This window comes from Stegodyphus dumicola, chromosome 11 (genome assembly GCF_044657685.1).
Source record: "Stegodyphus dumicola isolate Sdum_Otavi_A_Nest chromosome 11, ASM4465768v1".
NCBI lineage: Eukaryota > Metazoa > Arthropoda > Arachnida > Araneae > Eresidae > Stegodyphus > Stegodyphus dumicola.
In genome coordinates this window covers 70,640,351-70,653,601 of record NC_140778.1, presented here as the reverse complement: position 1 = coordinate 70,653,601, position 13,251 = coordinate 70,640,351, and the positions used below count along the sequence as shown (strand labels likewise).

At 32.3% G+C, this 13,251-nt stretch overlaps 2 non-coding genes across 2 annotated transcripts; both read left to right on the top strand.

Annotated features, from left to right (window-relative positions):
- Nucleotides 1-118, top strand: LOC146994091 (U5 spliceosomal RNA). The gene has a single exon (XR_015044208.1). It is a non-coding gene; the product is annotated as a U5 spliceosomal RNA (small nuclear RNA).
- Nucleotides 119-7,793: 7,675 nt separating this feature from the next.
- Nucleotides 7,794-7,911, top strand: LOC146994090 (U5 spliceosomal RNA). Its single transcript, XR_015044207.1, has one exon. It is a non-coding gene; the product is annotated as a U5 spliceosomal RNA (small nuclear RNA).
- The last annotated feature ends 5,340 nt before the right edge of the window (nt 7,912-13,251 follow it).

Below are 13,251 nucleotides of genomic sequence, written 5' to 3'. Positions count from 1 at the left end.
ATGTCTGGTTTCCCTTCATCACTCGAGTTAATCTTTCGTCTTTTACTAAAGATTACCGTGGAGAGGAACATTATAATGAGCTTGAAAGTATTTTTGGAATCCCGCTTTGTGGTGGAATGTAGTTAAAGAAAAGAACCCAACATGTGTAGTAAGTGATTACGCGTTGAGTAAAATGCCATTTTCGGCCTATTGCGCACATGATTAGTATTATGTGAATATATGTTGGGATTTCTTTGAATTGAGAAATGATTTCCTGTAAAGTGAAATCGCATCCTAGCAAAATAAAATCCATAAACATGAATTTCGCTAAGTAAATTCAAGGAAGTGATAGCAAAGAATCTGTAGGGAGTTAAGTATATGAGAATAATCGAGTAGAATCTGAAACAAACACATAAAATTATTGCAAGGTGATAGAATAAAATAGTTCTTTAAAAGAAAGGAATTTGATAGTAAGCACTTTAGATTAAAAGGAGAAATAAAAATATAATTTAAATGGAATTAGATGACAAATTGAAATCAAAATACTGAGAAAAATTTATTAACTAGTGTTTTAAGAAATAGAATAAAATTAATGAACGTATAATTAATAAAAATTATTCCCGAGCATTCAGCGCAAGTGAAGTAAGGAAGGGCCACACCTGGCCTTCGCGGCGCACTCTTCGGGAACCGTCTAGGCTAAAGAGATACTTTGGCATGTTCTTATAACAGCTAAACTAAACCAGTGGGCGGGGCGTGCGTCACCGACATGTCCGCAAGAAAGAGTAGGGACGATCTGGTTTACTTTAACACTGAAACCTATAACGTTTGTTATCACATAACTGTTTTTAATTATTAAATGTAGTACGTTGTATAGTGATGAGATTATGAAAGTCACAGTTAAAGCACTTTTTACTGCATTTCGCGCATTTTTTTCACGCATAATTCTTGGTAAAACGGTAAAAACTCTAAGCACAAAATTTATGAACCTAATATTGCGTAAAAATTAAGTAAAATTTAATAAGGTTGATAGTACGTGATGCTTTGAAATAAATAACGTAAAATTAAACAAGATCGGATAATTTTTTTAAAAAATTTAATGAACATTTTCAGGAAGTGATTTTCAAAACTATAATAACATTGGAAAACGATCATTTATTTGAATATATCATCATTAAAGTATTAACATTAAAGTGCATTATTTATTTTAGTAATTTATAAAATTCGGAGCATAAAATTTTCTGAGTGTAATGAAGGGGGAAAAAAAAAAGATCAAATCTAGAAGAATCTAGAAGCACTTAGATTTTATATTACGCACAAAAGGAACTGTTTCTTTAACGTTTTGTGCGTTACCTATATTTATTGAATATCATGTTCTTCGCCCGTAAACCACATACATTTGAAAACAGCATATTTTTAGAATTTCCGCACTGGAGATAAAGCTGTTATTTTCCGTACAGCGCTCGCTCTGAACACGTTGTGTTTGTTAATCAAAAATTCGTCAAAGTTTTAAAAAATATGAAATAGATTAAAACAAATTCGAAATTCGACCGTCCAGAGGCCCATGTTGGGGTGGAAGATTACATCATTCAAAATTTGATGGCTCTAGATACCGTCGTTTTTGTCACAGTGCGAGAAACATGCATGTATTCATGCAGATTCTTCTATATTTAATTTCTTTAAATATAACACAGGGCGATAATATTTGGTAACAACAATTTGCAAGAAAACACGACTTTTATAGTGAAACAGAACAAAATGCCGCTTCGAGCTAATAAATTAAATTAACAATAAATAAAAAATCTTATGCAGAACTTTATAGGTAGGCAGAAAAGAATTGAATTGAACAGAATGAACTGGAAATTATTTTTTCTCTAAATGATAGAATTATTTTGAAAGAAATCGTTAAGGCATGGTCTTAAAAAGGACAATCTGCTGCTGATGTCTTGGCTCTGCATTTTCTGACTTTTGAAGAAATGCTGCGTAGGGCCTGATATTAATGTCCTCATCCAGTATTTTATAGGCAAAGATGTCCGAAAGGCAGGCTGACGTATTTCTGATGGCCTAGTAATAAAATTTTGAATTTAGTCTGTGCAGAAACCAGGAGAGGAGCTCAAATTTCAGGTAATCGTGAAGACTTTTATTTCGTACAAAGTTCGGGGCTCCAGTGATAATCCCGAGAATCTTATTTTGTATAATCTGCAGAGACTGGATATCCTTTTAGCTGGCATTTGTCCATCCTTTTAGCTGGCTAAGGAGATAAGACACATGGAGATGTTCTTGCTGCCAACTGGAAACCAAAAATGGTGGAAAACATAGCCTTAATAGGCGTGGCTTAGAAAAAGTAATGCGCATGTGCGAGCTTCTTTAGACAATGACACTGAGTTTAAAGTGCTTGCCTAGGTGCTTTACAATACCTATAAAGGGAAGCTAGTACATGTTGCCAATTTTGATATATAAATAGATAAATTCAGGTAAACTCACTTAGTTTCCTGTGTCTGTTGTTTATTAATACCGAGAAACATTTCATTTGTAAAATTTAATGTTATTTTTCATAGTAATTTTTTAAGTGCCATTCACAAATGATAAAGTTAAATAAATACATTATATTTTTACACTTAAAAACATAATGGACTCCTTCTCATTGCCATGATACAGGGATAAATAGAAGGGCTAGCTCATTCCTTTTTCCGACTCCTCGTCGACGCGAGACTCATGGAGGGGGTGAACTGGAAGTAATCTGACGTGTCTCTGTTGCACCTGCTCTGATTTCGCGCGTTTAAAACTGTAGTTTCATTCAGTTGCGAGACGATTTTCTGGAGGTCGCATATCCCAAATTAATTTTAATCATACCTATTTATTTTCTAATAATGCAAGTATTTAATAATTTGTGTACTATAGTTTTAGTCAGTTTTCCTTTTAAATTCTATGTTTAAAGTATTCTTTATGTAATATGGCTTCTTGTGCTCTAGCAACGTGCCGTAACACTTATAGAAATAGGAGAGGAAGAGATATTGTTTTTCATGCTTTCCCAAAGGACAGTTTGCTTTTGTCGAAAGAATGGATACATAAATGTCGAAGGCAGGATTCTATTAATGTGAAAAACGCAAGAATTTGCAGGGAACATTTTCTGTGCAGTGATTATGAAGATGACGTGAGAAATCGCTTGATTGTATTGCAAAAAAAAAAAAAAAAAAAAAAAAAAAAAAAAAAAAAAAAAACTGTTGAAATGCAATACTGCGCCAGAAGTAAATTTATCGTGTGCAGTGAACAAAATAACACCAAGAAATCGGATACATTTGAAAAGAAAACTAATGCAGAGTGCTTTTGAAAGACTACATGAATTTAGCCTAAAGAAAATTTATTTTGAGGCCGAGAACAAAATTGAAGCCGATGATAATAAATCAAATGTGAATGATTTTGAAATAAAACTTACAAAAGACAATGCCCTATGTGACAATATCCCTGAATGCCCTAAGTGTAAAGATAAACAAGAATGTATTCATAATTTGAAGAACAAAATAATATCCTTAGAAAATTGTAATAAAATATTGAAAAATAGAGAAAAGAAAAAATTTAGAACGTTTGCTCAGCGACAAAGAAGGCGGACGACATCTAGAAAGAAATTTGTATCGGAAATTCAGAAATTAAAATCCCGAACAGCAAAATTTAGGGAAAAAAAAAAAAAAAAAAAAAAAAAAAAAAAAAAAAAAAAACAGAAAAGATCACAGAATTTGGAAAAATGTCTAAAGCATATTTTTACAAAGACGGAGATTAACGCATTGCTAGAGAAGAAGGAAAAGATCATGTGGACTAGTGAAGATATTTCACGTTGCATTGTCATAAGAGCTCTGTCATCTAAAAGCTACGATTTTTGGAAAGAAAAAATGGGAATTCCTTTATCTAGCACTAGCACATTAAATGCGCGCTAAATTTTCATGTAGTTCAGGAATTCAGAGTGATGTTCTTGCTGTAATGAAGGAAAGATGCGAATATTTGAATTCTGTAGAAAAAATTTGCGTTCTCAGTTTCGACGAATAGCACGTAGATTCTAAACTGTGCTATGACTCTGAACTGGACCAAATTCTCGGTCCTTTTCAAAAAGTGCAGTTTGTTTTAATCAGAGGTCTCATTTCGCGGTGGAAACAACCAATATTGTTTGATTTTAACACTCCAATGAAGAAAGAATTTCTTTTTTCACTCATAAGACATATTCAATAATCTGGAGTAGAAGTGAAAGCAACCGTGTCTGATTAAGGAGGATCTAGTAATTTGCGGAAAGAGTTACAGATTTCGATTAATAGTTCTCAGTTTCCAAATCCAGTATTGCAAACGAAAAAAATATGGGTTTTTGCAGATTTAGCGCACCCGCCGCAATTTACTGAGAAACCACTTTTTAGATAAAGGACTTATTTTAGAAAATGGAACTGTTTTAAAATGGTGATATTATTAAAGAGGTTTTAAATAAAGATTCAGGAAAAATTAAATTGCGTCATAAGCTAAAACCAAATTATTTAATGGTCAAGGGAAACGAGAGACAAAAGGTCGCTCCAGCGAAAACATTATTTTCAAGAACTACCGCAAAAGGTGTACTCCACTCACAGGAAATAAAAAGCATCCGACTTTTTTGAGTTAATCGACAAATTTTTCGATATTATGAATAGTGCCAAACCATACCCTCCTTCAGATAATACTTAAAGCAGCATTTGGATTAAATGAACATCATGAAAAAAAAATTCAAGTTTTGGAATTACTGAAGAAATTCATTGGTTGATTAAGAGTTCAGGGAAAAGCCAACTTACTGCCTTTCCAAAAAGGAATAATAATTTCAATAAATTCTCTTTTTGGCCTACACCAGGATTTGAAATCATCGTATGACGCTAAATGTATTTAAACTCTAGCTTAACTCAGGGTTCACTTGAAAGTCTCTTTATTCAGATTCGTAGGCTTGGTAGGTTTAATGACCATCCATCACCTAGTGAAGTTATACGCCGCTTAAAGCCATTAATACTCGCTAATAAGCTGCCAAATTTGTCTTCAAAAGTATCCATGGCTAAAGAAAGCAGAAATATTGATTCATATTTAACATCAGAAATACTTGAAAGGGCTTTCAAAACTGAGGAGGAAGATGCTTTTTCATTAAATGCTATTGATGATTTGGATTTGGATTTCATAGAGGAACCATCTATGGCTTGGGAATTAGAATTGAATTCCGACAGACAATTTTCGACCCCCGAAAAGAAGCATTAACATATGTTGCAGGTTATATTGCCTATCGTGTGCGAGACAAAGACCCATCATTGGGAACAATATCTAAAAATAGTGCTCCTGAACCAATATTTAATTCAGAATTGATTAAATTATTGTCCTTAGGAAGTTCGACTACACCTTCTCATTCAAGGATGAATACAGTTTATGAGTTCGAAAACATATTTTGTGCAGTTCATGGTACAACTTAGTATAAATGGAAGCATGTAATTGGCTCTTTAATTAATAAACTGGAGAAACATTATCCTGAAGTTAACAGAGAAGCAATTCGTTTATTTTGCAGAGTGCGAACGTTTATTAGAATATGTTTCTTAAATAGAAATGCATATGTTTTTTCCCAAAGCAAAGCAACACAAAAGGTAAAAAAATGGATTGCTTCGAATGTGACAGCCAATAAATAATGTTTCAACAACTTGTAGTTGCATTGCGACTGTACAAGTAAGTATATATAATATGTTTTGATTTGTATTTCTAAATGACATTTTAGAAGTTAATAGCGTAAAGCATATTTCAGATGAGAACTAATTCTGTTAAGTTATTGTTACAGTTATTTTTATTGTATTCTCTGTTATTATTGATTCGATTTTGTGCTAGCTTAGCATTCCAGACAATATATATATATATAAAGTATAACATTAAAGTAATAATGGCATAAGAAGACCTGTCCCCTTAACTCCCACTTCTGAAAAATTAAATAATTTTTTTAGGTACTGTGAGTAAAGTTGTTTTGTCTAAATTAAGATAAGAACCTTACATGTATTTATTTAAATGAAATATTGATGTAAGCCTAAGTTACAAAATTAATAATATTAATATAAATTTGTTATTAATTAATTTATTAATATAAAGAATATATATATTGAATCGTGAGAAAAATATGCGAATGTAAAATTTACAATTACGCTGAAATTCAAACTTAGATTAGCAGAAATTTTGCCATATATAACCATACATGTTTAAAACTGTGCCAATTTAAGGTTGTTTATTGATTAATTTTAAATAGCTGTTATTATAGTTATCTTAGAAGCAGTAGTACAGTTCTCTTAGTTAACATGCAGATAAAAGAAATGATTAGAAACAAACAGGCATTTAAAGAAAAAAAGAAAAAAAAAAAGATCCCTGCAAATTAAAAAAAAAAAAAACTTTATGCTAAGAGTAGCGGATTTTATCTATTATTTTAAAATGGAATAAGTACTATTAAATTTTTTAATGTTCAATATAGAATGCATACTGCAGTAACATTGTCTCTTCCAAATTATAGTTATCTTTCACACACAGCTAATTTTAAACGCTGGTTCTTCAAATTTAAAACGCTAATTTCTATGTTGTCAATTGCATCTTTGCTCAGTGGCATCATTGCTACGTCATCATTCCCCACTGTCTGTTTCAAGGGGAAAAGCTCTCTCCCTTCTCTTTTAAGTCCTGGGAACTGTAGTTTCAACTCTAGATGCTCCGCACTTATTTCCCGCCTTGTATTAGAAATGGGTGTACCGTCCCCCCTGCACAGTTCCAATTTGCTTTTTGACTTGAAAATAATCTATTTTTCTGGGCTCAGTTCTAGTTATTTCACTCTGCAGGCGATGGCCTGATTAACTGGTAAAAGTACATTTGATGAAGAAAATGAGCTTCCTTCAATCACTAAAAATGTTTCCAACTCAGAGCCCTGGAAGGTGTATCTTTTATGCATCCAATTAGAGGATGCGATCTAATTTTTCACTACTTTTTTTATTGATAACAGAATTTGTAGAACATGCATTCGCATTTTCATAAGATTCGCACATAGAAACTTTACAGGCAAGCAAAAAAGAATTGAATTGAGCAAAATGAACTGGATTTTTTTCTTTTTCTCTGAATGATAGAATTTGAAAAATATCGTTAAGGCGTGGTCAGGTACCAAAAACTGGTACGAAAACTTCCAAAACTGGTGACAAAAATTGGTACGAAATTTTATCGGATTAATCATTCTGTTTAGGTGATATTTGCCAACATATAGGAAAAAAGATAGTGTCATATAAAAAAAGTTATTCTAAAAACGTTTATTCCGTAAATAAGATGCATAACATACGCCATTTATTAATTATACTTAATATAGAGTTGTAAAAACATCCGATGGTTTAAATAATAGTATGTCAGGCCTTACCAGATTTCAGTCAGCTTATAAAAAATGTAAGTTACTATGTTAATTGAAATTTACTATGTAAAAGTAAGTTAAGAAATTTATGAAAAATTCTTATGCTAAGGTTCTAGACGAGATTATGCTTCGAATATAAAATTGTCATTTGTCACCAACAGCAACTGCATTAATTTAAATTAAACAAATAACAAATTCCCGTCTGATTTTAGTAACATCCGTAAATAAATAAATTCAAACTAAAAAATGCAATACTTTTAAGATTAATAAGTGAGATTAATTAATTCTTGACTGTTTATTTGAAGAAATGGTTCTAAGAATGATTAACCTCAAACAAAAACTAATATTTATAGTCACTATCTACCAGTTTTTGTACTGACAGAAGTAAATTTTAGATGTTTTTCAAACTTTTTTTGTTATGTCTGGTTTCCCTTCATCACTCGAGTTAATCTTTCGTCTTTTACTAAAGATTACCGTGGAGAGGAACATTATAATGAGCTTGAAAGTATTTTTGGAATCCCGCTTTGTGGTGGAATGTAGTTAAAGAAAAGAACCCAACATGTGTAGTAAGTGATTACGCGTTGAGTAAAATGCCATTTTCGGCCTATTGCGCACATGATTAGTATTATGTGAATATATGTTGGGATTTCTTTGAATTGAGAAATGATTTCCTGTAAAGTGAAATCGCATCCTAGCAAAATAAAATCCATAAACATGAATTTCGCTAAGTAAATTCAAGGAAGTGATAGCAAAGAATCTGTAGGGAGTTAAGTATATGAGAATAATCGAGTAGAATCTGAAACAAACACATAAAATTATTGCAAGGTGATAGAATAAAATAGTTCTTTAAAAGAAAGGAATTTGATAGTAAGCACTTTAGATTAAAAGGAGAAATAAAAATATAATTTAAATGGAATTAGATGACAAATTGAAATCAAAATACTGAGAAAAATTTATTAACTAGTGTTTTAAGAAATAGAATAAAATTAATGAACGTATAATTAATAAAAATTATTCCCGAGCATTCAGCGCAAGTGAAGTAAGGAAGGGCCACACCTGGCCTTCGCGGCGCACTCTTCGGGAACCGTCTAGGCTAAAGAGATACTTTGGCATGTTCTTATAACAGCTAAACTAAACCAGTGGGCGGGGCGTGCGTCACCGACATGTCCGCAAGAAAGAGTAGGGACGATCTGGTTTACTTTAACACTGAAACCTATAACGTTTGTTATCACATAACTGTTTTTAATTATTAAATGTAGTACGTTGTATAGTGATGAGATTATGAAAGTCACAGTTAAAGCACTTTTTACTGCATTTCGCGCATTTTTTTCACGCATAATTCTTGGTAAAACGGTAAAAACTCTAAGCACAAAATTTATGAACCTAATATTGCGTAAAAATTAAGTAAAATTTAATAAGGTTGATAGTACGTGATGCTTTGAAATAAATAACGTAAAATTAAACAAGATCGGATAATTTTTTTAAAAAATTTAATGAACATTTTCAGGAAGTGATTTTCAAAACTATAATAACATTGGAAAACGATCATTTATTTGAATATATCATCATTAAAGTATTAACATTAAAGTGCATTATTTATTTTAGTAATTTATAAAATTCGGAGCATAAAATTTTCTGAGTGTAATGAAGGGGGAAAAAAAAAAGATCAAATCTAGAAGAATCTAGAAGCACTTAGATTTTATATTACGCACAAAAGGAACTGTTTCTTTAACGTTTTGTGCGTTACCTATATTTATTGAATATCATGTTCTTCGCCCGTAAACCACATACATTTGAAAACAGCATATTTTTAGAATTTCCGCACTGGAGATAAAGCTGTTATTTTCCGTACAGCGCTCGCTCTGAACACGTTGTGTTTGTTAATCAAAAATTCGTCAAAGTTTTAAAAAATATGAAATAGATTAAAACAAATTCGAAATTCGACCGTCCAGAGGCCCATGTTGGGGTGGAAGATTACATCATTCAAAATTTGATGGCTCTAGATACCGTCGTTTTTGTCACAGTGCGAGAAACATGCATGTATTCATGCAGATTCTTCTATATTTAATTTCTTTAAATATAACACAGGGCGATAATATTTGGTAACAACAATTTGCAAGAAAACACGACTTTTATAGTGAAACAGAACAAAATGCCGCTTCGAGCTAATAAATTAAATTAACAATAAATAAAAAATCTTATGCAGAACTTTATAGGTAGGCAGAAAAGAATTGAATTGAACAGAATGAACTGGAAATTATTTTTTCTCTAAATGATAGAATTATTTTGAAAGAAATCGTTAAGGCATGGTCTTAAAAAGGACAATCTGCTGCTGATGTCTTGGCTCTGCATTTTCTGACTTTTGAAGAAATGCTGCGTAGGGCCTGATATTAATGTCCTCATCCAGTATTTTATAGGCAAAGATGTCCGAAAGGCAGGCTGACGTATTTCTGATGGCCTAGTAATAAAATTTTGAATTTAGTCTGTGCAGAAACCAGGAGAGGAGCTCAAATTTCAGGTAATCGTGAAGACTTTTATTTCGTACAAAGTTCGGGGCTCCAGTGATAATCCCGAGAATCTTATTTTGTATAATCTGCAGAGACTGGATATCCTTTTAGCTGGCATTTGTCCATCCTTTTAGCTGGCTAAGGAGATAAGACACATGGAGATGTTCTTGCTGCCAACTGGAAACCAAAAATGGTGGAAAACATAGCCTTAATAGGCGTGGCTTAGAAAAAGTAATGCGCATGTGCGAGCTTCTTTAGACAATGACACTGAGTTTAAAGTGCTTGCCTAGGTGCTTTACAATACCTATAAAGGGAAGCTAGTACATGTTGCCAATTTTGATATATAAATAGATAAATTCAGGTAAACTCACTTAGTTTCCTGTGTCTGTTGTTTATTAATACCGAGAAACATTTCATTTGTAAAATTTAATGTTATTTTTCATAGTAATTTTTTAAGTGCCATTCACAAATGATAAAGTTAAATAAATACATTATATTTTTACACTTAAAAACATAATGGACTCCTTCTCATTGCCATGATACAGGGATAAATAGAAGGGCTAGCTCATTCCTTTTTCCGACTCCTCGTCGACGCGAGACTCATGGAGGGGGTGAACTGGAAGTAATCTGACGTGTCTCTGTTGCACCTGCTCTGATTTCGCGCGTTTAAAACTGTAGTTTCATTCAGTTGCGAGACGATTTTCTGGAGGTCGCATATCCCAAATTAATTTTAATCATACCTATTTATTTTCTAATAATGCAAGTATTTAATAATTTGTGTACTATAGTTTTAGTCAGTTTTCCTTTTAAATTCTATGTTTAAAGTATTCTTTATGTAATATGGCTTCTTGTGCTCTAGCAACGTGCCGTAACACTTATAGAAATAGGAGAGGAAGAGATATTGTTTTTCATGCTTTCCCAAAGGACAGTTTGCTTTTGTCGAAAGAATGGATACATAAATGTCGAAGGCAGGATTCTATTAATGTGAAAAACGCAAGAATTTGCAGGGAACATTTTCTGTGCAGTGATTATGAAGATGACGTGAGAAATCGCTTGATTGTATTGCAAAAAAAAAAAAAAAAAAAAAAAAAAAAAAACCTGTTGAAATGCAATACTGCGCCAGAAGTAAATTTATCGTGTGCAGTGAACGAAATAACACCAAGAAATCGGATACATTTGAAAAGAAAACTAATGCAGAGTGCTTTTGAAAGACTACATGAATTTAGCCTAAAGAAAATTTATTTTGAGGCCGAGAACAAAATTGAAGCCGATGATAATAAATCAAATGTGAATGATTTTGAAATAAAACTTACAAAAGACAATGCCCTATGTGACAATATCCCTGAATGCCCTAAGTGTAAAGATAAACAAGAATGTATTCATAATTTGAAGAACAAAATAATATCCTTAGAAAATTGTAATAAAATATTGAAAAATAGAGAAAAGAAAAAATTTAGAACGTTTGCTCAGCGACAAAGAAGGCGGACGACATCTAGAAAGAAATTTGTATCGGAAATTCAGAAATTAAAATCCCGAACAGCAAAATTTAGGGAAAAAAAAAAAAAAAAAAAAAAAAAAAAAAAAAAAAAAAACAGAAAAGATCACAGAATTTGGAAAAATGTCTAAAGCATATTTTTACAAAGACGGAGATTAACGCATTGCTAGAGAAGAAGGAAAAGATCATGTGGACTAGTGAAGATATTTCACGTTGCATTGTCATAAGAGCTCTGTCATCTAAAAGCTACGATTTTTGGAAAGAAAAAATGGGAATTCCTTTATCTAGCACTAGCACATTAAATGCGCGCTAAATTTTCATGTAGTTCAGGAATTCAGAGTGATGTTCTTGCTGTAATGAAGGAAAGATGCGAATATTTGAATTCTGTAGAAAAAATTTGCGTTCTCAGTTTCGACGAATAGCACGTAGATTCTAAACTGTGCTATGACTCTAAACTGGACCAAATTCTCGGTCCTTTTCAAAAAGTGCAGTTTGTTTTAATCAGAGGTCTCATTTCGCGGTGGAAACAACCAATATTGTTTGATTTTAACACTCCAATGAAGAAAGAATTTCTTTTTTCACTCATAAGACATATTCAATAATCTGGAGTAGAAGTGAAAGCAACCGTGTCTGATTAAGGAGGATCTAGTAATTTGCGGAAAGAGTTACAGATTTCGATTAATAGTTCTCAGTTTCCAAATCCAGTATTGCAAACGAAAAAAATATGGGTTTTTGCAGATTTAGCGCACCCGCCGCAATTTACTGAGAAACCACTTTTTAGATAAAGGACTTATTTTAGAAAATGGAACTGTTTTAAAATGGTGATATTATTAAAGAGGTTTTAAATAAAGATTCAGGAAAAATTAAATTGCGTCATAAGCTAAAACCAAATTATTTAATGGTCAAGGGAAACGAGAGACAAAAGGTCGCTCCAGCGAAAACATTATTTTCAAGAACTACCGCAAAAGGTGTACTCCACTCACAGGAAATAAAAAGCATCCGACTTTTTTGAGTTAATCGACAAATTTTTCGATATTATGAATAGTGCCAAACCATACCCTCCTTCAGATAATACTTAAAGCAGCATTTGGATTAAATGAACATCATGAAAAAAAAATTCAAGTTTTGGAATTACTGAAGAAATTCATTGGTTGATTAAGAGTTCAGGGAAAAGCCAACTTACTGCCTTTCCAAAAAGGAATAATAATTTCAATAAATTCTCTTTTTGGCCTACACCAGGATTTGAAATCATCGTATGACGCTAAATGTATTTAAACTCTAGCTTAACTCAGGGTTCACTTGAAAGTCTCTTTATTCAGATTCGTAGGCTTGGTAGGTTTAATGACCATCCATCACCTAGTGAAGTTATACGCCGCTTAAAGCCATTAATACTCGCTAATAAGCTGCCAAATTTGTCTTCAAAAGTATCCATGGCTAAAGAAAGCAGAAATATTGATTCATATTTAACATCAGAAATACTTGAAAGGGCTTTCAAAACTGAGGAGGAAGATGCTTTTTCATTAAATGCTATTGATGATTTGGATTTGGATTTCATAGAGGAACCATCTATGGCTTGGGAATTAGAATTGAATTCCGACAGACAATTTTCGACCCCCGAAAAGAAGCATTAACATATGTTGCAGGTTATATTGCCTATCGTGTGCGAGACAAAGACCCATCATTGGGAACAATATCTAAAAATAGTGCTCCTGAACCAATATTTAATTCAGAATTGATTAAATTATTGTCCTTAGGAAGTTCGACTACACCTTCTCATTCAAGGATGAATACAGTTTATGAGTTCGAAAACATATTTTGTGCAGTTCATGGTACAACTTAGTATAAATGGAAGCATGTAATTGGCTCTTTAATTA